Source organism: Malaclemys terrapin, chromosome 18 (genome assembly GCF_027887155.1).
Source record: "Malaclemys terrapin pileata isolate rMalTer1 chromosome 18, rMalTer1.hap1, whole genome shotgun sequence".
In the NCBI taxonomy this organism is placed as follows: Eukaryota; Metazoa; Chordata; order Testudines; family Emydidae; genus Malaclemys; species Malaclemys terrapin.
The window spans coordinates 12,595,612-12,620,492 of NC_071522.1; the positions used below are offsets into that span (position 1 = coordinate 12,595,612).

A 24,881-nucleotide genomic window follows, 5' to 3' on the forward strand; every position below is an offset into this window, starting at 1 on the left:
AGTGTTTACAGGGAGGAGAGCTGAAATTACAGCAGAAAGGAAATGAAGGGCAAGGCCGATGGTTACTCCTCTCACTAAGCCTGCTGCTAAAAGCCTCAGCCAATTTCATTTGAAGGCAGAGAGACAAAGAGTTGTGGTTTGATTAGTTTTTGTAACTGGATGATTGTGCCTTTGCTAATCTCTTATGCCAGTTCCAATGGATTTGTGCAAGAGACTCTGTCTGCACAGAAATCTCAACTGGAGCCAAATGGTGTAGTGCCCACAGTGCAGGGCTGCGCTCCGGGAAAGCCTGGTTCCTGTTCCGGGATCTGACACGAAGATATTGTGCAGCGACACAGAATCACAGAAACGCCAGGTTGGAAGGGTCCCCGAGAGGTCATCCAGTCCAGCGCCTTGCGGCTGAACCAAGTAAACCTAAACCATCCCTCACAGGTGTTTGTCTAACTCGTTCTTCGAAACCTCCAATGATCCACAACCTCCCTTGCAAGCCTATTCCAAAGTTTAACTATCCTAACGGATAACAAATGTCCTAATCGCTAACCTAAACCTCCCTTGCTGCAGATTAAACTCTTTGCTTCTTGTTCTACCTTCAGTGCACACAGAGGGCTGATCTACACTGAAAAGTGACACTGGCATAGCTACATCTCTCAGGGGGTGAAAAATCCATTCCCCTGAGGGACGTAGTTAATCTGTCCTGAACCCCGGTGTAAACAGTGCTAGGTCAATGGAAGAATAGCTACCTACTGCCTTCAGAGATGTGTTTACCTAGAGGGACGGTAGAACCTCTCCTGTCACTATAGTACAGTAGAACCTCAGAGTTACGAACGGACCGGTCAGCCACACACCTCATTTGGAACCGGAAGTACGCAATCAAACAGCAGCACAGAGACCAAAAAAAAAAAAAAGCAAATACTGTGTTAAACATAACTTACTAAAAAAAAGAAAGGGAAAGTTAAAAAAAAAAGATTTGACAGGGTAAGGAAACTGTTCCTGTGCTGGTTTCATTTAAACGAAGATGGTTAAAAGCAGCATTTTTCTTCTGCATAATAAAGTTCCAAAGATGTATTAAAAGTCAATGTTCAGCTGTAAAGTTTTGAACATTTTGTTCAGAGTTACAAACAACCTCCATTCCCGAGGTGTTCGTAACTCTGAGCTTCTACTGTAGGCGTCAGCGCTGCAGCTGTAACATTTCAAGTGTAGACGTAGCTGGAGAACAATTGATCCCCGGCCTCTTTATAACAGCCTTTAACATATTTGAAGACATCAAATCCTTTGAGACTCAGTTTCCCTCTCTGCGAAATGGGGATGACCATCCCTACCTACCTCACCCGGGGGGTTGTGAGCATTACAGTGTCTGACAAATGGGAATTGCAGCCTGATCTTCGGATAAGGTGTTGGTCAGAGTCACATAGCCCCATCTCTACACATTGCCCAGGTGGAAGTGAACGATAAAAGTGCTCAGATACCACAGCAACGGGTACAGTTTACGAATCGGAGTCGAACAGAAAAAGATCTTATGGCATTTTTAGAAAAAATATCCTGCTGTTCTTAGCCAACATATCCTCTCTTGGTCAAACAAATTCTCATACCATCCTGCCTGCAGGAGACAGAGGGAACTGTTTTCTAGTGATTAGAATGAGAAGCGGGAGGTCAAATTGCCTTGACTTCGTTCTCAATGGTGTCATTGGCTCAGTGCATGGCTTTGGGCACTGGACTAGGCCTCTCTGTGCCTCAGTTTACCCATCTGCTAAATGGCTCTAGTGACTCTGTACCTGGCAGGGGTGTTGTGGCTTCATTAATGCTTGCAGTTCACCTGGAGAACCCACAAATGAAAGGCCCTGTATAACCAGGAATCTGACTCATTCGACAGACAGAGAGACAAAGCGTTTGGGCTGGCATTTTTAAAGGAAACTGACAGGAGTTGGGTGCCCAGGTCCTGTAGGCCCCTTGGAAAGCCCCAGCCTCTTGCCTCTGGGTCACCAGGCAAGTAAGAACCCAAAGTCATAACCACCTGGCCACCACGCAGAATGGATCAGTCATCTCCATCCTTAGCAGACAGGTGTCCATACCACAAAACCATTCCATAGCTGGAGCTAGCTAAACTACCCTTAGACCTAACGCCCCCGAGAGTGGGGGGAGAGGCAGAGTGTGTGTATGAAGGGGGGCTTTGCTTATCTGGATTCACTCCAGACAATTCTTTACCATTACTGTGCAGACTGCCACTTCAAGAGTCACCACCATTCCCAACAAAGGACACCTCTATTAGATTCCACACACATAGTTGCTCATTTTGGTGCACCCTGATTGCAATTTTCCAACCCCTTCGCAGCCATGAGCAGAGCAAACCGCTGCCTGCAGCAAAAACATGTGCTAGCGCAGGGGTCGGCAACCTTTCAGAAGTGGGGTGCCAAGTCTTCATTTATTCACTCTGATTTAAGGTTTTGCGTGCCAGTCGTACATTTTAACGTTTTTAGAAGTCTACAATATATAACTAAACTTTCTACAATATATAACTAAACTATTGTTGTAAAGTAAATATGGTTTTTAAAATGTTTAAGAAGCTTCATTTAAAATTAAATTAAAATGCAGAGCCCCCCGGACCGGTGGCCAGAACCAGGGCAGTGCGAGTGCCACTGAAAATCAGCTCGCATGCCATAGGTTGCTAGCGCCACTTCATGTGTGCACTTCATTCGCTTGGGCAAGCCCTGATCTATTCAGACCCAGTCATCGCAGCTCTGCAAAGGACTTCCCTCTTGCTGGCTAGCGCTCCCTCCCACTGGCAGCAGAAAGGCATTTCCGATCTCTGGTGCCAATTTTATGATGTCTTCCCTTTTGATGCAAGTCACGAGGGGCTGAAGTCATCTAATGATTTTTTTTTCTTTTCGAGCATCAGGCTAAATTGCAGCCAGTTGTTACATGCCCACATCTACATTTCAGCAGGCGCCCAGAGAAAAAGACACGCTTGGCCTCTGATTTTTTAATAATTGGGGTATTTTTCAAGTGCAACCACCCTGCCCCCCTTTCCCAACTCCTGCTGCTTCACACCACAAGCCAGCTAATGAGAGGAGACCCCTGGAACCTCCCCCCACCGCAGCCCCAGGGCCAGCACATGCCAGCATGCGTCCCGTGGGAAACACTCAGGGATTGGCCCAGTCCAGTCCAGTTGCAGGGTGCTGGCGTGAAAACCCAGCAGCACGCCCTCTGCCCGGAGCTCAGACAGGTGGCTTTTGTTGCCAAGAGAAAAACCTGAATCAGGTCACTGCTTAGGTGGCTTGATAGCTCCCAATCAAGTCTCATTACATAAGGGCTCACTAGGTTCGTTGTTCCCTCAGGGCTGCCCCTCTGTCCTGCTACCCAGACTACGAAGAGGGACTGCACTATATCTAGGTCACGATGCCACCGCCGCTGGGCAAAGGAGACAGGGATTGTTTCTGTGCTCAGGGGGCCAATCCTGCCCCCTCCTCCGTGGGTGCAGAGGGCCCTGGGCACTGCACAGACCAGTGGTTCCCAAACTGGGGTTCGCAGAACGTTACAGGGGGTTTGCCAGAAAAATTTCACTAATGGCAGACAGAGGACCCCGGGCACTGGAGACAGCAGGTGGGACCCGGTTGCAGGGCAGACACCCCGAGCACCAGGGAGAGCGGGGCCGGGCAGTTGGGGCTGACAGCCCAAGTCCCGGCAGTTAGCGCGGGAGCCGGCAGCCCAAACCCCAGCCCGAGCCCCAGAGAGAGCAGGGCCAGGCAGGTGGGACATCCATCACACTGAGGAAATTTAAACTTAAATCCCTGAAAATATTCAATTTTTAGTAGGGGGTTCACGAGATTTCACAATTTAGTGAAAGGGGTTTGCGGGCTGTTAAAGTTTGGGAACCACTGGCACAGACGGACACGGCCTGATATCCAAGAAGCGGCAGGATTTGAGGAGCCCACCCCCTGCAGAGCTCAGCCCTGAGGGAGTTACCGCTATTACGCGGGACGGGGCAGGGCGACAGGGGCAATGCTGGATGGAAAAGACGACAACAGAGACTAATTTTTTTTTTTTAAACGACAAACACCAAATCCCACGGTCTCCAGTTGCCATGTCATGCAGGTGGGCTTCGCTCACACCTGGGCTCTCCGGACAAGGAGCTGGCACAAGGGGACTCCCTGCCTCCCGGCGTTTGCCTTTGCACTGTTGGGGAAGCTGGCAGGGGTGCTGCATCAGACCACGAATGGGAGCAGGGATGCTAGCAACTGCAGCCAGCACCTACAGACAGCCAGCAGGAGAGTAGAGGCACACATGGAAGAGAGAGAGAATAAACCGCCTACTTCAGGGCTAAATCCTGAGAGGTGGGCCCTGCAATTCCCAGAGACATCAGCACTGCTCAGGATTTGGCCTTACTGGTGCTGTCTTTCTGGAATCACAGAGACACTCTCGCGGCTTCTGCAGCTGAGGCAATGGTCCAGGATCAACTCACAATGTGCCAGGTACATCAAGGCAACAGCAGGTCCTGGCAAAGAAAGAATCTCTTCTTGCTGAGAAATATCCACTGGAGTTTCTCTTCTTCCAGGATTTACTTGCTATGGGAAATTTCCCTTGGTTTGGTGAACCCCCAGCACTGGTTCTGCAGTGATCTCATAACAGATTCTCTTCCAAGCTTTGTTTAACCCTCTTTTCCATCCAGCACATGCACCAGTTGGGGAGGCAAGGCTGGAAACAGATACCAAAAATAAAAGCATGGCGACTGATTTCTAGCAGTGGTGGGAGAGTTGATACCTGACAACGGTTACTAGCCCTGTAAGGTCCAAAGCGGCAGTCCTGGGAACTGATGCAATGATCAACAACAGACCCTTTTTAGAGCCCGAAAGTTATAGTGTACAGCGATAAGAATACAAGAGCTGCCATACTGGGTCAGACCATGGCCCATCTTGCCCAGTGTCCCGTCTCTGACAGTGGTGATATCAGAGCTTCGGGGGAGCGTACGGAACAGGGCAATTATGGAACGATCCACCCCTCTCTCCCACTCCCAGCTTCTGGTAGTCAGAAACTTAGGGACAACCCAAGCATGGGGTTGCATTCCTGATCATCTTGGCTAATAGCCGTTGATGGATCTATCCTCCATGAACTCATCCAGTTCTTTTTTGAACCCATCTTTTGGCCATCACAACATCCCATTCCAATGTGTTCCACAAGTCAGTTGTGTGGTATGAAAAAGTACTTCCTCTTGCTTGTATTAAACCTACTGCCTGTTCATTTCAATCAGGTGAACCCCGTTTTTTGTATTGTGTGAAAGGGTAAATAACACTTATCTATTCACTTTTTCCACCCCATTCATGATTTTATAGACCTCTATCATCTCCCCCCTGAATTCTCTATTTTCTAAGCTGAACAGCCCTTCTTCACCCGTGATTATCTCGTATCAGAGGGGTAGCTGTGTTAGTCTGGATCTGTAAAAAGCAACAGAGGGTCCTGTGGCACCTTTAAGACTAACAGATGTCTTGGAGCATAAGCTTTCGTGGTTGAATACCCATTTCGTCAGACGCATGTCAGACAAAAGCTTATGCTCCAAGACATCTGTTAGTCTTAAAGGTGCCACAGGACTCTCTGTGATTATCTTGGTTATCCTTCTCTGAACCTTTTCCAGTTCCCGTATACCCTATTTGAGATGAGGCAATCAGAACTGGACACAGTATTCAGGGTGTGGGCACACCATGGATTTATATAGTGACATTATGATATTTTCTGTATTTTCTATCCCTTCCTAATAGCTCCTAACGTATTGTTAGCCTTTTTGACCGCTTGTAAGCACTAAACTGAAGTTTTCAGAGAACTAGTCATGACGTCAAGATCTCTTTCTTGGGTGGCAGTAGCTAATTTAGAACCTGTCATTATATATGGACAGTTGAGATTAATTTTTTCAATATGCATTACTTTGCACTTATCTATTTGTACTTAACTATATCGAATAATTTTGAATCATCTGCAAAATGTTGCCACTTCACTGTTTGCTCCATTTTCTTGATCATTAACAAATATGTTGAACAGCACATGTCCCAAGACAGATCCTTGGGAGACCCCCGCTATTTACCTTACCACTCTGAAAACTGACTATTTATTCCTACCCTTTGTTTCCTGCCTTTCAACTGGTTACTGATCCATGAGAGGACCTTACCTCTTATCCAATGGCTACTTAGTTTCCTTAAGAGACTTTGGTGAAGGACCTTCTCAAAGGCTTCTGTAAGTCCAAGTACACTAAATCAACTGGATCCCCCTTATCCACATGCTTGTTGACTCCCACAAAGAATTCTAATTCTACGAAGACATGACTTCCCTTTACAAAAGCCATGTTGACTCTTCCTGAACAAATCATGTTTCTCTAGGTGTCTGATCATTCTGTTCTTTACTATAGTTTCAGCCAATTTGCCCAATACAGAAGTTAAGCTCACCAACCTGTAAGTGCCAGGATATCCTCTGGAGCCGTTTTTAAAAATCAGTGTTACAGCAGCTATCGTTCAGCCTTCTGGTACAGAGGCAGATTTCAGCGATCGGTTACATAGCACAGTCAGTAATGCTGCAATTTCATATCTGAGTTCCTCTTAGAGCTCTTGGGTGAATACCGTCTGGTCCTGGCAACTTATTACTGTTTAGTTTATCCATTTATTCTAAAACCTCTTCTTCTGACGCATCAATTTGGGACAGTACTTCAGATCAGGGCTGCCCAGAGGATTCAGGGGGCCTTGGGCAAAGCAATTTCAGAGGCCCCTTCCATAAAAAAAAGTTGCAATACTATAGAATACTATATTCTCATGGGGGCCCCTGTGGGGCTCGGGGCAAATTGCCCCACTTGCTCCCCCCCGGGCAGCCCTGCTTCAGATTTGTCACCTAAAAAGAACAGCTCTGATGAGGGCCTCTCTCCCACATCCTCTGCAGTGAAGACCAATGCAAGGAAGTCATTTAGCTTCTCTGCAATGGCCTTGTCTTCTTTTAGTGCTTTTTTAACAACTTTATTGCCCCATTGCTTGTTTGGCAGGCTGCCTTCTCCTGATGTACTTAAAAAGTTCACTGTTAGTTTTTGTGTCTCTAGCAAGTCGCTTCTCAAATTCTTTCTTGGCTTGCCTTATTATACGTTTACATTTTCCTTGCCAGAGTTTTCTAATGAGGAAAACAGAAAGGAGCACGCCTGCCTATTCTTCCCCTTAGTACAAACCATTGGTTCCTATCCTCACAGCAAAGTCAGAAAGAATTTAATAACGATTTAGCCATGAGAGCAGTGGTTCTCAACCCGCGGCCTGCTTGCAGCCCAATCAGCACTCAGCTGCAGCCCATGTGACACGCTCAGGGCTGTACAGGTAGTATTGGATATGTGGCCCACATAACACAATGGTAAATAGATTGAGAACCACTGCACTAGAGAGTTGCATAGAAACTGAATAGCATTTTATGATATTATTCTATAAACCTATCCATTTAATAGAGGATAAGATTGTTTCTATAGTTTTGGGTTTAAAAAAAAAATCCTATAGAATTCTAGAACAGGGATTTATTTAAAATTGTGTATTGAATCTATAAAAAATTGCAATTTGTTCCATTCTTTTATTCTATGTTTCACTTCTCTTGAACAATAAAAATACCCAAACCATTTCACCTAGGTACATTGTTAATTCTGTAGGACTTTTCTATAATGATAAAAACAAAATAAAACAAACACTAGAGAAAGGTTACCATTTTCTATTAGCCACCTTGCAGAATATAAAATTCTCTGCTATAGAATTCTATAGTTTAAAAGCCTTTAAAGACTCCTCTACCGAATTCTATTGGTTTTATAGCATATTTGCCTATAGAACCCTATTAAAGCACTGTTCCTGCAATCTGTTGTGTGTAAACAGATTGCTGCACTCACATGGAGCTCCTAGTGACCAAAATGGGGCTCCACATAAGTATATCAGTCTGCCTCCATGTAATAAGCTGCAGTAACAGAAGCTAAATTTGTACAGAGTTTCATCCCTGTTAAAAGTTAAGTTTCCATAATGTCAGTTTCGAGTCAATTTCATTTTCTGGTTCCCAGCAATGTTGCAATGTTTGGCATTCCAATAATGCAGGAGTATTTGGAATTTTTTTTAAATGGTGTCCTTTGGGACTTTTTAAAAACAAATATATTGTGAAAATATTTCTGTTGATCTTCGGTTTTGTAAAGGAATATTAAGGGCCAAATCGGACCAAGTGGAGTTCCTTTTGCATTAGCCAGAAGTGATAGACTCGAGAAGGTGCTGAGATGCTGCCGTGATGAAATACATTGATAGGTAAGACAGAAGCACATTCCTAGATTGCCAATTTGCACATGTCCAAACCAGACACAGGGGAAAGATTTTTAAGAAGTCACTGAATTAAAACAAAGTACATTTTTCAACAGCTCTCCCTTTTCCCTCCAACCCAAATAGACAGTGCCCCTTAATCTTTTTTTTTTTTTTTTTTTTTTTTTTTTTTACTAACAAGATACCCTGTTTGTGCTATAAAATTTCCTTTCTTAGGGTGCTATCAGGTGTCTTTATTTTTATGGAGAATTTAATGCTTTTGGAGGCATCTGAAAATGGGCTTTCACTTTTAATTGGAAAGCAGGAAATGCGATGTGCCAGCTTATCAGACAGGGCATGGAGTGCTGCCCTGTCTGGGAAAAGAGCTGCTTATAACTAAAACGCAGCGCACTGCTGCCTGGCTGGCTAGAACGTTCGTTTTAGAATCAAAGACGGCTCGTTAAACAAGAGGCAGGACAGAGAGGCGACTGTGTAGTAACAGCATAAATGAGAGTGAAGGAAAATGAGTGGGCAGGCCCCGATTAACCAATGAGCACTCGCAAAGGCCCCTCCCATCTCAGTTGCCCACCCCCCCACAAAAAAAACCCCACCAGAAATAAACAAAACCAAAACTGAGTGGTGCTGAGATTCAGTGCACCAGGTCACAAGGCCACTCGCTCAGATTTGGCCCAGCCAGCTCTCTGTCATGAGAGAGGGGTGGCTGGGCCAAACCAGAGCCGCACAGGCCCATGGGAGTTGGGGGGCAGGTGATGGGAGAGAGTGGGGCTGGGCGGTCGGGAGGGTGTAGGGGTGCTGCTGAATGGAAGGGAAGGTCCCAGGGACAAGTTGTTTGTGGGTTATGTGGTGAGTGAGGAGTGCTTAGGGGATTCCAGGGTAAAGGGGTGCAGGCAGACGATGTTGGAGGTGGTAGTGTGGGTTGTGGGAGGCTGTGTGTGGGGTGGAGTGGGAGGGGTATTCGGGGGTCTGTGTGAGGGACAGGGAGAGAGGAGCATTCAGGGGTGTGCATGGGGTGGAGTATATACAGAGTGCTTTAAGCAATGTGGGGGGTCCCCAATTTCCATAGTGCAAAGGGCCCCAAAACTCTTCAATCTGGGCCTGCCAATGGGTAACAGTAGATTCTTTTCTCTAACCATAAACAAGCTTCTGCTAAAAGCTGGTCAGCAAGGGAAGCTCCCTGTCCAAGAGGCAGCTCTGTCGTGTGCAGTGGGTGCTTATGAAAGCCCGTAAGACAGCGTGTGACCACTGCTTAACTGAACCTCTAGATGTAAAGCGCTTTTTACCTAAACTGTTAAAAAATGTACCAATGAAAGTCTTCTGTGCAGACCAACCACTCCTGCTCTGGCCTGTAGGAAGAAAGCGAGGTATGTGTAAGCATTGCTTCCAGCCCAAGGCAGTAACTAACATGCCTGTAGAAATTGTAGAAACAATTTGCTTTTGCTGCTTACGACTAATTGAAGGTTACAGTCTTGATTAGCTGCAACGCTAGGCTGAGCACATGTAATGGAAGCAGCATTTATTTTTTTTGGACTATCTCATCCGGGAGGCGTAAAACACCGACGGGAGCATTGTTTAAATGTGTCACTTACTAGATGGCAGGTAATCATCACACAGGAATGATAATATCAACAACAGCCCCAGCAACTACTGAAGCAAAATTAACATTTCACTGATGTGCTGCCTATAGCAATGCAAAACAGCAGAGAGAGAGAAATTGGTGACTACTGATACATTACTACCTAGGCTCCTGGATTCGCCACCAAAGGAACAGCCAGGAGGTAACCTGGGGAATCAGCCAGGTCTGCTGTTGTGCTATGGGCTCTTCCCTCTCCAAAGAATCCCATGAACACGTCACCCTGAGAAAAGAGATAGACCACATACACGATACTGCAAGAGCATTAGCCATGGCTCTTCTATTAACTCCAGCTGACCCCAAACAGCTGTGCAGTTAGGAACACTCTACGGTACAAGTGGTTCAAACACTAGCCCAGCTCATAATCTCTCTCATACGTCCATGGTGCCTATCAGCCAGGATTTGCTGTTTGCAAAAGGGAAAGGCAGATCGTCTCCCCGTTTCAGAGGGGTGAATACACAGTGGGCATGTCCACACTGCAATCACAGGGTACGACTGCACCTTGTGGAGACATGCTCGAGCTAGCTTTAATCTGGAGCCATGAAGCCCCAGCACCATGGCTTTCAGCAGGTGCTAATTGCCCAAGTAATTACTCAGGGTTCTGGGTGGGCTTGCACAGCCCACATTGAAGCCTGCGGAGCCAGGGCTTCACTGTCCCAATCCCGGAGCTAGCGAGATTACAGGTAGCTGGGTACGTCCATATGAGCTGTAGTCTGACCCTGGCTCGCTCCCAACTGCAGCATGAACATAACCTAAGAGTTCTGCCCCTCTGTGCTCTAGGTGCCGGCCATCAGTGGGATGGCTTCAGAGCCCGACGTGGGCTTTCAACGCCCAGTCTTGGCCAGCCGGGCAGCAGCTCTTCTTGGTCTCCGAAAAGCTCATTTGGTGGAGGAAGAACACAGATGCAAACTGCCTCTGGTGCTGCTCAGTTGCAAGTATCAGCCTGGACACCGCACTCCAGAGTCTTCAGCTGAGAACCGGGCCATCTTCCCTGGGATGGTTTGGAAATTCACATCACACTGATGAGCCGGACAATTAACTCCCACCTTGACAGTCGCACAGAAGCCACGTTTAGAATTAGGGACAAGGGGAGCTTGCAGATGGAGCTGGAAGGATCCCAGAGCCCTGGGAACTGGGTGGATTTTAACCTAAACATAGTAAGTTCAAACAAAGAAATCAAGTGAAAACGAGCGCTGTTACCCTGCGACTGCAATTAGTAATGTAGAAAGGGATCAAAACCTGCGCCGATGGCTGGCTGAAGTGCAGCACATGAGATTTCATGTTGGAATGAAACAATAAGGTAAGCCGGGGCTTACGAAAGAGGCAGAAGTATAAGACGAATGGGAGTGAAGTGTCAAAGGAATCTTTCCAAACAGACACTGGAGTAACACAGCACTCAGACCTGGGAGCTGGGAGGAGAAGCAGTTAAAGACGGCAATAGAATTCCTGCCGATAGACGGCATGGAGGAGAACACGTCAATTAAAAGGAAGCGGCAATAAGAATCTAAATCTCTCTTTCAAGATCGACTGTAGGATACCGAGTTCCGTTCTTGTGGCATAGAATTAGAAATGAAAGAGCCGGGCAATTTAAAAGAGCTGAGAAACAACAGCGGGTCCTTGCACTTCTTCCGATTTAGTTTTGGTATCACTGTGGTGCCTACAGGCGCCCACCAAGCCCCAATGAGGACCTGGATACTGGATGGATATGGCAGCAGAAATGCCAGCATGGTTTCCCCACCTCCCTCTGGAGCTCTAGTAAGGCTTGGGGCAAATCCAGGAATTCCTGGATTTTCCATGGCAGGCCAGGCTCCCCGGCTGGTAAAACGGGGGGTTGTATCTGAATGCCAGCAGGAGAAAGGAAATGCAACACTTTCTCTGTTACATGTGTGCCCTTTCCTGCTCCAGCCTCGCCTGACAGCACCACTTCTTCATCCGCAGTGATGCCCGAAGGAGGACGAATCTAGGGAGGTGTGATTAAAAATGCAACCTCTCCCACCCCAGCCAGTCCTCTGCATGTCACTCGCCTTCCATCGTTTGTGGAAACTGCGTCCACCCTGCTCAACTCCATCTGCCAACCTCACGACGACTCCTGACCCCCTGGCGGCCTGCCCCTCTAGTGATATTACAGAGCACCCGAAGGCTGAGAGGAGGACACTGTCCCTCCCTCCCAAACTTTCAAAGCAGCATGCACCCCCCGCTCCCAGGCAAGTCAGCCAACAAAAGATACAAGGCAACAGGTCTGTGGTGAGGTGGTGTGGGAACATCATCCTTGCACACGCCATGTAGTGAGATCATGAAGGAGAAGAAGTGTGAGCCAAGATCTATTCCAGTAAACATTGTGGGCCCCCCATCGGCGTAAGAGCATTTTCACTTAAGCGCTACAGCGGTGCACATGTGCGGACGCAGCTTTTTATGCCTTGGTCCCCCAGAGGTGTGTCCACTCCGCAGCTGGGAGCCAGACACACACTAGCTCTGCTCAAGCTAGTGAGCTAAAATTAGCAGCGTGGATGCTGCATCACAGGCAAGCCACCCTAGGCCAAGTCTGCCCGACACCCGGGTTCGGTGCTCGGGTAGCTAGCCCATGTCACCACCCAGGCTGCAATGCCCACGCTGCAGATTTTAGCACACTAGCATGAGCAGTCCATTGGGGCTGGGAGCCATGCTGCCAGTTTCAGGGTAGACATATCCTAAGCACCACTTTCCACAAGGCCCTGCATGACCAGGGGGGATGGTGGACCCCCAACAAATGGTTATTTCCCACAGAGATGGGCCTTGGTGTGACAAATTCAGGGGTGGTCTGGGTTCAGGACCCATTGTTACCTGAACCTCTCAACTTCAGGGCCACCTCTTTGGACAACTCAAACTTGGATGAACACACCTTCCTTAAACATCTCACCTAGTGGGCGCAGAGCAAGCAGGATAAATTTTACCCTGTGAGTTGAAATGTTTGGGGTTTTTTTGAGTCAGTTATGAGCTAATCTAAAATTGGGTTCAGAACGTCTTACATCTGAACCATAACTCTTGGACATTGTTCTAGTATAACATGACAACAAAGAACAAACAACAGCTCCATATAATCAACACTCACCATCTTCTCTAGTGAGCCACTCACTCTCAAGACAGGCTCACCCTAGGCAGCGTTTTAGGTAACAGGAATTACTTCCATTATCCCACAGCTCCATGCCAATGCAGAAATTCAGAAGGCTTGGGGGAGGGGTCGCTCTTATGTTTGCTAGTTACACAGCAATTCCAAGAGATTACAAAGTTGGGGTTCCCCCCCCCAGATGTCACGTGAGATTACAGCACTCAATAACTGATCTACAGGGTCTGGGGACTGTTCGGTTTGGTTGTGGGAGAGCACAACTGTCACAACCAAGCCCCTGAGACTCAGCGAGAACTCACGGATTCCGTTTGATCCCGTGCAAGGAACGGTGAAGGCAAAGCTTATAAATGAGCGGCTGGGCCCCAACTGGCAGGGGACAGATGGGCAATACATTGAAATCGGCAATGGGAAAGACAGGGGGCTGAAGACAGGCTCAACACGAGCCAATTTCTATCCCCGACTTTTACAGAATTGGAGGAGGAAGAGAAGCGGGGGAGAGGGAAGATAAAGGAAAGATCCACAGGTAATGCTCAGATTCCTGCAGGATCGGGCCCTTGGTTCACACGCCAGCATAAATCCCCTTGAAGTCAACAGGACTCCTGACTAAGAACCTCACAGAGCATGGCCCAATATAACCCACATACAGAAAAGGATTTCAGGGGTTCAAGATCCATCAGATACCACCAGAGGCACTGATGCCATGGCAGATGGGGAGTAGGAGCATATTCAAGAGCAGATAGAGACCCCTGGACCGGATGCAGGTCGTGCGATTACTACATACCCGTATTTTGCTTCTTGCATGACTTGTTAATCTGAGTTTGGAGTAACGGGAAACGGCAAGTAGCAGCCTTCCAGTAACGGCATGGGCACCTGCCAGCGTAAACTGGCAGAGCGTGCCAGCCAGCGTCGGACGTGCCAGCATGACTGCAAATACTGCACACAAGCTGGACGCCAAGGAACATGGGAAGCAACAGATTTTTCTGAAAGCCGACGTTTTCCCGACGACAAGGAAAAATAAGGATTTTGAGGTGCCGTCTTGCTCTACGTCATGCTGCATGGCCCAGCGACCGTCTGACAGCTCACGGACCGCAGTGTGCATCAGAGAACACCGCTGAGCCCCCGCTGATTCACTTGCATTCCCAACTGAAGGGCAGATGGTCTTGTGGTTAAAGCACTGGCCTGGCACTCAAAAGCTCTGCCACAGACTCCCCGCATGACCTTGTGCAAGTCATTTAATTTTTCAGCGTCTCAGGAGCCCATGTGTGAAGTGAGGCTAATTCCCCACCTCATCCGGATGCTATAGGGAGAATTGCTCAGGGTTTGCTGGGATCGCAGACACCCGGGCAATAGGGGCCCTCCGTACAGATAAAGATATCCTATCTCCTAGAACTGGAAGGGACCTTGAAAGGTCATTGAGTCCAGCCCCCTGCCTTCACTAGCAGGACCAAGGATCCCTAAGTGGCCCCCTCAAGGATTGAACTCACAACCCTGGGTTTAGCAGGCCAATGCTCAAACCACTGAGCTATCCCTCCCCCAAAGATAGACGCACTCACACAACAAGCAGTACGCTCAGCAGCGGCTGAGCAGCAAATGTGAAGGATCCCATCTCTACTGTGGTGTCTTCTTTTGTTCTGCTCAACAGCTGGTTCTTGGGACTCTCCTGCCCCGCATACGTAAGCCTCAGAAAGTTGCCCCCATCCATAAGCTGTGACTTGGAGAACTCACACAGACAGGGGTGCCACCATTTGTCAGCGGTGCTCCGTGCAAAGCGCTGCCGGCCTGCAAGTCTGCCTAAGCGAGACCTTCGCTGAAGCCTCTTCATTACATCGTTCATCTTTGCAAATTCAGTTTGCAGTTGGACCATCTGTTCCCTTACAGTTCAAAGTCTCGCAGGCAAAGCCAGGGACAGATATTAAAACATCCATCCGAAAGCATTAGCTGCGCTGGCTAGAGGCTGAAAACATTCCCTTTGTATTTACTCCTTAAAGGTACGTCTACACTGCAATAAAAAAACCCACGGCACCAAGTCTCAGAGCCTGGGTCAATCGACTCGGGCGCGCAGGGCTTCGTCTGCAGCACTAGGAATAGCAGTGTAGACATTCAGGCTCAGGTTGGAGCTTGCCCGGGTTCTGAGACTCATCCCCACTTGTTTGATTTCAGAGCCCGAGCCCAAACCCAAATGTCTACACTGCCATTTTGAGTCGCCTGAGGCATCTGAGCTGGGCTGGCTGCGGCCATGGCGGGGGGGTGTTTTATCGCAGTGTAGGATCTTAATACACGAGCTTCGACACTAAATGCAAATAAATAAATAGCGAGCCCAAGAATGTGTGAGGGTGGGTAGGAAAATCAATACGCTTCCTTCCTATGCAGTAAATTATGGTTTGATTAAAAGCCAAATGATCTATACTCAAATGTCAATTACCATTGGAAAACATCAAACGTAGGGCTGCTGTTTAACGAGGTTCCTGCTTCTTGACCACATATTTCCCTAAGGAACCGTTGCTTTGGTTTATGTGAACGTTTGCAGATGAAGGTAGTGCTAAGGGACGGTGCGGGGTTGACAGCTCCGGAAGCTCAAGTCCTCTGTTTACCCCCAGGACAGGTACAGAACAGGTAGTAGAAATTCCCATGGACTTTGCTCAGAGAGACTATATTACAGCAGTGTCTGGAGAAGGCCTCCATTGAGACTGGTGCCCACTGTGCCAGCACTGTACATACACAATACAAGAGAGTTCCCGCCCCAAAGAGCTTACGGTCGAAACAAACAAGATAAGCAAAGGATGGGAAGGGAAACAAAGAAGTGATTTGCCCAGGGTAATGCAGCAGCCAGGCTGAGCACTACAGGTCAATGGGTTTTTCTAACTGATGATCAAGTCGAACAGTGGTTTAGAATGCAACAAAAATCCACAAATTCCAGCGAGGCCCATTAGTCCGGCAAGCACTTGTTCAAATTATTAGGCAGCGTATGGTATTGTCCGCAAGACAATCTGCAAGCGCTCCAGTCCTGCTGAAAGAATTTCAGCAAATGCTTTCCTAAGTAGCTCAGTCTCCCTTCCCTGCCCAGTTTTATTCTGCAATATTTTTCATCTGGTCCATTGCTGGGAATAAGTGAAACAAATCTAATGAAGCCCTTACCTAACTGGCATCTCATCAAAGGGTCTCATCAGAGCGAACCTCTGACTCGTCTGCAGGCATTTCAATAACATATTGAAATAAGCAACACAACAGGAACATCATCGGGGTCTCAGTTCAGATACCCTGAGCATGCATTCATTGAATTTCCCCCTCTGTTATATCCCGTCACGTCAGCAGAGTTCAGATAGGAAAAAAATCTCTACCACATTAATATCAGTGAATTCCACAGCACCTGTCAGCCAGAGATCATAAACTGCCCAACACTGACAACCCTCCTGCTAGGTCAATATCACTCTCAGTTTGCATCGGAGGCATGGAGAGGGAGAGTTATTTTATTTTATTACTATTGAGGATATGTATTGCAGGCAGGGCCGGTGCCTACCATTAAGGCAAACTAGGCGGTTGCCTAAGGCGCCAAGATTTGGGGGCGCCAAAAAGCGGTGCCCCCATTTATTTATTTTTTTTTAACAGCTTTCCTACACCCCCTCCCCAAGCGCGTGGTCGCTGCTCCACTTCTCCTGCCTCCCAGGCTTGCAACGCCAATCAGCTGTTTGGCGCCGCAAGCCTGGGAGGGGAGGAGAATTAAAGCGGGGGCAGCGTGCTCAGGGAGGAGCAGAGGTGAGCTGGGGTGGGGAGCTGCCACACGGCTCCCCGGAGAGGGGAGCTGCCGCGGGGGGGGGGGGGGGGGCGGGGCCTCAGGGCAGAGGTGGGGAGCTGCCACAGGGGGGTGGGGAGCTGCCACAGGGCTGGTGGGGGAGGGGCGCAAGGTGGAAGTTTCACCTAGGGCGCAAAACTTCCTTGCACCAGCCCTGATTGCAGGGGCACTTAGAGGGCCCCGAACAAGAGCTGGCTCCACTGTGTTGGATGCTACAGACAAGCAAAGAGGAGGAGAAAAGAATAGTTGTCATCCCCATTTTATAGCTGGAGAACTAGGCAGAGAGAAGAAATTGCTGGCCCAGGGTCACACAGGAAGTCTGTTGTGGTGCTAGGAATTTAACCCGGATTGTAACATCTTTGGGACAGGGATTCTTTTTCTTGTTAGTACAACGTCTAGCGCAATGGCGCTGGGGTCCCCAGGTGCTACCGCAACACACCTAACAAATCAACCTCACTATCCGAGTCCTTGGCCAGTTCCTTAACCCCAGTGACCCGACCCACACCACACAGCAAGGCTCCATCTTCACTGCCAGAAAAGGGGGGGTTAACCAGCATAACCAACAGGTAAACTAGGAGAGGTCAACGCTATGGCCTCTCCCTCCACCCCCACGGTTGACCTTGTAACAGTCACTAGGACTTTACAGCAGGATAGATAATGCCTGCTAGTTCTCCAGGGTAAACACACACCTTATAGCCTGAGACAGTATCACAATGGTGCAAATACATTGAAATATAGTGGCCTAGTTTTCCCTATGGAGAAAATGGTGTGTTCCTAACTGGAGTTAGCTAACTTGAGGTGACGCGATAGTGCAGACAAGACAGTTGTAGTTATAAGAGTACCAGGCCGAGTTAAAGACTAGACTCCACTGTAGGCATTACTTGACCTGCCAACCTATGCGACAGCTACGCACTGCCCAGCCTTCACTATGCGGTCGCCGCCAGTTAGCTCACTAAGAAGACAAAGCCAGCGAGAGGAGGGATGAGAAGAGGTAAGGAGCGAGGCTGCATTCGTTATCCAGCCACACTGCGGAAGACATCAACAGGAGAGTAAAAAGTTTAAAAGCGGGAGAGGAAGCAGCGTCCCATCCACCGTGGTGTTATCTTTACGCAGAAATTGGGAAGAGAACCAGAAGTCCGGACACTCACTTCCCATTCTAAGCAATGGTAACACCCCTTCTATGACTTCGGTTGCTACTTCAGATAAGGTCTCTCTCTCTCTCACACACACACACACACACACACACACATACTCTCGCTCTTCTTCTGGCAGTGCACTTCAAGATTCACTGGTCTGAACAGCCCTGCAGACATTTACAAGCAGATTTAATTCCTATTAAATCTAATTCTTTTTCAGAGTCGACTCCTACTTCTTTCCATACGTACAAGTAATCTCCAGCTTCCCCGTCCTCCTGAAAAGTGACCCAGTATATGTTTCTTCTGCTTCAAGGATTTAAAAATACTTGAGCCACCTAGAATCCCTTCTGATTTGGAGTTGGTTCCAAAGTTTACTTTGGATGCTTAGCAACAGTTGCTTTTTGAGAAAATATCCAATATTTTCTAAGAGGCTGTCGTGAAATTGCTTTTCCTGCTCCGTGTTCCTTTTTAACCTTCTCCTCCACCACAGCTCTGCTTAATTAAAGCCCACAATGGGAATCGATGGGGCAGCGTCACCTGCGATGCCCTCGTGAGTTCAGCGGGGTAGAGAAAGTTGTGCAACAAGGGCCACTTCTCACGTCACTCGCCTGTTGAACTGGCATCTGACATTTTGGAGGCATTAAAAAAAAAAGCCATCTCAGAGCAGGCAAAAATCCATCTCTTGGCATTCAGGACGGTTTGCATATTATTGTGCGCTGATTAGAAAAGGTTCTTTACTTATTAAGGGAATCGAGAAAGGGTCACACAGATCCTGCCAGCTTGCATTAAGTTCCGGCTCTTAGAGATGCCAGATTTAAATGCCAAACGTCAACACATTTGAACGCATTTCGTTTGCAAACGGAGAGCGATGAACAGATCGGACTGCACGGCCAGGAATTCTGCTCCTAGCGCAGGAGCACCGTGTGCAGAGAGCTTCACACCTGGGCAGTGTAGCAGGGGGGTGGGGGGTGGGAGGGAGGAGAAATGGTCTCTCTTATTCCCCTGCACCATCTGCCCCTGGCAGGATAGTTGTACAAGAGCAGGAAAAGCCACCTCCTCAGGGGATCTACACTGCTCCCACACTGCACTTGGCCACAGCTCTGTCCCCTCAGCCTGCTAGCAGCACAGCTGTAGCAAGGCCTGTACCGTGCAAGGCACGTCCTGCACGGAGCTGGGAGGTGAATTATAACTCTCCAAGTCACAGTCTGGTTCCTGGTCTGCTCATGGGGCAGCTGTTGTGCTGCTCCAGACATGGGGCTTGCAGCAAAGCTACAGCTGAATCTTTCAGAAAAATGGTTATTTCTTCAGGGCTAAACTGCAATGCCCATAATTCATATAGGGCAACTGACTTCAGCGGGACTATCTGCGCAGTAAAGTGCTACCCAGAGGGAGTTTGGGTGTCCCGACCATGGTATTTTACCTGAAGGGGGGTCCCAAAGAGGATGGAGCTCGGCTGTTCTCAGTGGTGGCAGATGACAGAACAAGGAGCAATGGTCCCAAGTTGCAGTGGGGGAGGTCTAGGTTGGATATTAGGAAACACTATTTCACGAGGAGGGTGGTGAAGCACTGGAATGGTTACCTAAGGAGGTGGTGGAATCTCCATCCTTAGAGGCTTTTAAGGCCCAGCTTGACAAAGCCCTGGCTGGGATGATTTAGTTGGTGTTGGTCCTGCTTTGAGCAGGGGATTGGACTAGATGACCTTCTGAGGTCTCTTCCAGCCCTAATCTTCTATGATTTTACAACTCAAACACTAACCAGTCTGCTACATTAGGGACAGACCACTAGGGGTACTTATGGGTCCAAAAGTGTCCCTAAGCAATGTGGGCATGGCTTAGTGCAGTCGCCCGGAATCTAACATGAAGAGACATGCATGGAGTCACGTCCCAAATCCTGCAGCCGAACTTGCCATTGATACCAACACAGGGGCTTGGTCCGGCTGTATCAGTAATCATCAGACCTGGCTGAAAAACCCAAAAGTAGTTTTGTGAGGAAAAAATCAAATATTTTCCCACTTCAAAAGGTTTGAAACAGAACAAATGTTGTATTTCTTCAAATTTTTCAAAGTTTTAAATTGTTTTTTAAACAAAAACATTACCAAAAAGGTGATTGATAATTGACCACCAGCTGGGTTTTCCATTAAACAAAATTGTCAACAATTATTTCATGATGTTTTGGAGAAAATATTAGAAACCAGTTAGAAAAAACAATGTATTTATTTATTTGGGGGGGGGGGGAACAAAAACACTGCTGACAATTTTTAGCAAAAAAATTACTTTAAAAAAAGAAGAAAACTTTCACTGAAAAAAACATTTCTTTCAACAAAATAATCTCAGAAAAAAAATCTCAACATCTCATAATACTTGGCATATGAGAGAGAGAGAGAGAGAGAGAGAGTGTCTGCCATTCAAGAATGAACCCAAATTATTTATGGACTTTTATGGACTACATATTATTACCCACTTGATGCATCCATGTGATCTCATTAAGACTAATGACAGGTTTCAGAGTCGCAGCCGTGTTAGTCTATATCTGCAAAAAGAACAGGAGTACTTGTGGCACCTTAGAGACGAACACATTTATTTGAGCATAAGCTTTCGTGGGCTACAGCCCACTTCATTGGATGCATAGATTAATGCATTAAATTAAATTAAAGGTTAATGAGACCCTTCTAAAAGTTCTCCTGTAACAATCCAACCACTATAGACTACGCCATACATAAATACTACATAAATACTTATGCGCTTTTTTAATCCAGGGGAGAGTCTTGTGTCACTGACAAAAGAATATTCCTTATGTTTGTTCCCCAGACAAGTAAGTAGCTTAAAGGCTATCCCCCCACATTTCACTGCTATGGAGAATAAACCAAACCCGCAGAACAAGCTGAATTTCCTTCAGAGACTAGATAGGCTGAAGCCTGTAAAAATCTGTAATGCAAAATCTAATTCCATCACCTAAATAAAGCACAGCCTTTCCAGAGAGATGTGGTTTAGATATACAAGCGGGGTGGTGACCCCATCAAGCTGCTTCAGCGGAAGGGAAATAAAGCAGCAGAGAGGTTAACAACAGTAGATAATCCCCCACACCCTTTTATTTAAAAAAACACTACAGAATCATGAGGACTATGTAGTCCGAGCACATCATCCCACAGGAGGGTGCTGCGAGGCTGGGGTGATCACGGCGGCACAGTGCAAGATTCTTTTTCTTGGAAAGGGTGCTATGGCTTATATACCATTAATATCACTGGTGCTTGATTTTGAATGACTTTTGTAAAGGGCTAGATGAACGTCTTTACTTTCCTGGATCAGAAAGCACAGCTAAAATACAGGGCCGTATCCTGCCACTGTTCCCAATGACATCAGTGATTTTGTGTATTAAGGAAAAAATACTTGATGGCCACAGATTAGACTTCATTTAATTCCCCACACACACGCCAAAAAATAGCCTGCACACTTAACTGGGCTAACGCATTCAGCGTATCACATCCCAGGGACGCTAAACAATGGCTACACGGCATCCAGCCTGCTTCGACGGAACACTTGGGGTTGTCATCTGTATTACAGTAGCACCTGTAGGGCCTCACTAAGATCAGGGCCTCAGGTCTCGGCATTATACAGATGCAAAGCAAGAGACAGGCCCTGCCCTGAAGAGTTTATCATCTAACTAGACGAGGCAGGACTATTATCCACATTTCACAGATTGGAGAACTGAGGCACAGAGACAGAACTGGTGCTAGCCCACTGGGGGCCCTAAACAGGAATATTTCCCCCCCCCCCCCCCGGCAAGTTCTTATAATAAAAAGTGAACCGGGGTCCCCCTTGAGCTGTTCAGGGCCCTAAGCAATTGCTTAGTCTGCTTATGCTTAGTGCTCGCTCTGCACAGAGAGATTAAGTCACTTGCCCACAGTCACACGGGAGGTCTATAGCAGAGTCAGGAATTGGACCCAGATCACCTGAATATCAGCCCAGTCCCTTAATCACAAGGGCAGCCTTCCTCTCTTTGTCTGGATAGCAAGAGGGTTCATCTTGTAACTGTTTATTGGAGACCACCGCCATTAGAGAGGTCTGAGCACTGATCTCTCTCAAACATTCATTGTGTGGGGTCTTGGTCAAGTCACAAACTCCCTCAATTTCCTGGGGCCTCGGTTTGCATCTACACCCAACTCCTGCGGCTACTGTGAAGATCAATGTGTTTATATTTGTGGATCTTACTACCCTCTAGTCGAGTCTAACAAAAAGGAAGAGCTTGTTATGGCTTCCTAATTAAAATGACGAGCTGGCATGCCAGCCTATGGAATATAATGGAGCACCTTACCTTAATGCTTCTATAGACTCATGTTCAAAGCACTTTACGAACAAGAGACAATGCTCACACCAGCTTACTGAGGGAGCCCAGTAAGTATTACCTACATTTTATACATAGGGAAACCGAGGCAGCGGAGGTAAGGCCCTAGATGGTGTCAGTGTCAGAGCCAGGATTAGAGCTCAGGGGTTCTTTTGTTCATTACCCGCCCAGCTGGCAGGACGTGATGCATATAACTTAATAATACTTTCCCTTCCTAAAGAACCTTTCATTCAACGCTCCCAAAGCACTTTACAGATATCAATTAAGCAACCCTCAGAACACTTCTTTGAGGCAGGGAAGAATTAAACTGAGACAGAGAGAGCTGAACTGCCTTGCCAGAGGCTTCTCTGTGACACTACACCCCAAGCGCAACACAGTCCTGATTCCCACTAGACCATGCCTAGAAGGAAAGCACACCACACTCACCTTGGCTCACCAGGATGCGAACGTAACTCCCCAGGCCACAAATGATTGGACAACTTGAGGAAGCCTTGAGAAGGTAGGTGGGGATGTGGGAGTTTGCACACATCATTCGTTGTCAATGATACAGCCCCCACATGGAACAATACACCACCGCTTCCCAGTGGAGGTGATGGATTGTTTTCATTAATGTTTAGCAGCGACAGGTCCTGCTTTGTAGCACTTCTTTCATATTTTGGAAAACTAAAAGATAAATGACTTGACACTGCCAAATCTTTCCCTCTTTAGCAACTCTTCTTCAGTAGAATCATAGAATATCAGGGCTGGAAGAGACCTCAGGAGGTCATCTAGTCCAACCCCCTGATCAAAGCAGGACCAACCCCAACTAAATCATCCCATTAGGTACCACAGAGGAATTTGTGTCCTTGAAATAAACTGGTTTCTTTCATCACTGTTTAAGTAGTAATCATTCTTGCACACGTCAATGAGGCCTCGTTGGGTATTGGTGTCAATTGTAAGACTGACAAAAGTGCTTCAGAACGCCTCTTGAAGGAAGTAAAATGCTATTGATGATCGCTTCTTACATTTCTTTGGTGCCTTGTATCCCAGGGCATCCCAAGGCACTTCCCAAACAGTCTGAGAACAAGAGCAGCCACCATTCACACCCAGCCAACTCCAGGAGAAACTGAGGCAGGGATTTAATGGCAGACAAACATCACAGCAGGAAGTGAAGAAAAATAGAGTCAATTGAAACTGCGAGGAGAATTTAGTTAAACAGAATGTAATTCCTCAAAATTTGATTTAGCTTAGAGGCCAGGAATAATCGCCCAATTCTTGCAAAAAATCCCCATGGGATTGACAACACGGGTGCTGGAACTAGGAGTGCTGGGGGTGCTGCTGCACCCCCTCGTTTGAAGTGGTTTCCATAATATATAGGGTTTACAGTTTGGTTCAATGGCTCTCGACACCCCCACTACGCAAACTGTTCCAGTGCCCTTGATTGACAATGACTTCAATCAGTAATCAGGAGTTTGGTGTTATGTCTAGCAGGCCGGAGCAATGGGTCAGTGCCAACAGAAGGAGCAGCACTCCCTACTGAGTTCTCAGCCTCACATTCCCCAGCACTTAGGACAGGTGAGGTGAAAGGTACCCTAGAAAAACCTGGTTTGCACAGATAATCCATCCAGTGGAAATCCATCATCTACCAGGTATGAAATCTGAGAAGATCACATCACAGGGCAAAGTGGCATGGAGGAACCTGTGGTTTTGTTTTTGTTTTTTTTTTTTTGGCTCTAGACTGCTGTGTCTATACCTAACAGAGTTAACAGATGAATGACATCCTTGACCTTGCAATGAAGCACAACGCATGGGCCACACAGATAGAATAGCTTCCAGGCTTGGAGCCGGTGACCCCACCACAAAATGTGCTTTCCTGATGTATATCTCTGTCACCACATTGACACGCAGTGGGCAGCCACATAGACGTTTTGATGCTTCTGCCCAGATTTCAGGCCATTCTCCTTCCTACACTCCAGACACGCCCCACCTCTATTATGAAACAGCAGATGTGCATTTCAGTATCTGCTAAACCCGTCTTCAGAGCTTGTAATCTATGAAATCCAGGATAGAATGAAGTGGCCTAACACAGGACCTCAGGAATCACAATGCTGTAGCAATTTGGAGACAGTCATCTTCCAAAGAGCTTTACAAGCCACTAATTATTTCTGACAGCACCTCTACGAGGGAGGCGCCACCATTTACCTGCACAGATGAAGTGACTGGCCAGAGGCTACAGAGGGAATCTGTAATGTCATAACTGGGATTAGAACTCAGAGACCCTTGCTTCCTAGGCCTGTGCTCAGACCACTAGACCTCATCTCCCTCTCATTCTGCACCTTGATCTTGTATACAGAGTAGATTACTGGATAGCACCCCAACCCTTATGCAACTGACTTCACTTTCACTAGGGTTGGGCCTGTTAGACTCTCAGTGCCAGCACACAGAGCTCAGTGTCAAGGAAACAGCTCTCAGTTTGAAGAGTTTAATTTATTACAGCGTAAGGTCATGCTGATCCTACAGCCATACTTGTTTTTTTGCTAAGTCTTGCTGGCTTCCCCCAGTTTGGAGGTGCTGAGTGATGATTGCCAGTAATGGTGTCACTGAAAATTAC

The 24,881-nt window shown here is 47.3% G+C and overlaps 1 protein-coding gene across 1 annotated transcript in view; it reads right to left on the bottom strand.

Annotated features, from left to right (window-relative positions):
* LRRC75A (leucine rich repeat containing 75A) overlaps positions 1 to 24,881 on the bottom strand; it is a 184,228-nt gene that overhangs the window by 101,158 nt on the left and 58,189 nt on the right. The gene's annotated exons all lie outside the window — the stretch shown is intronic.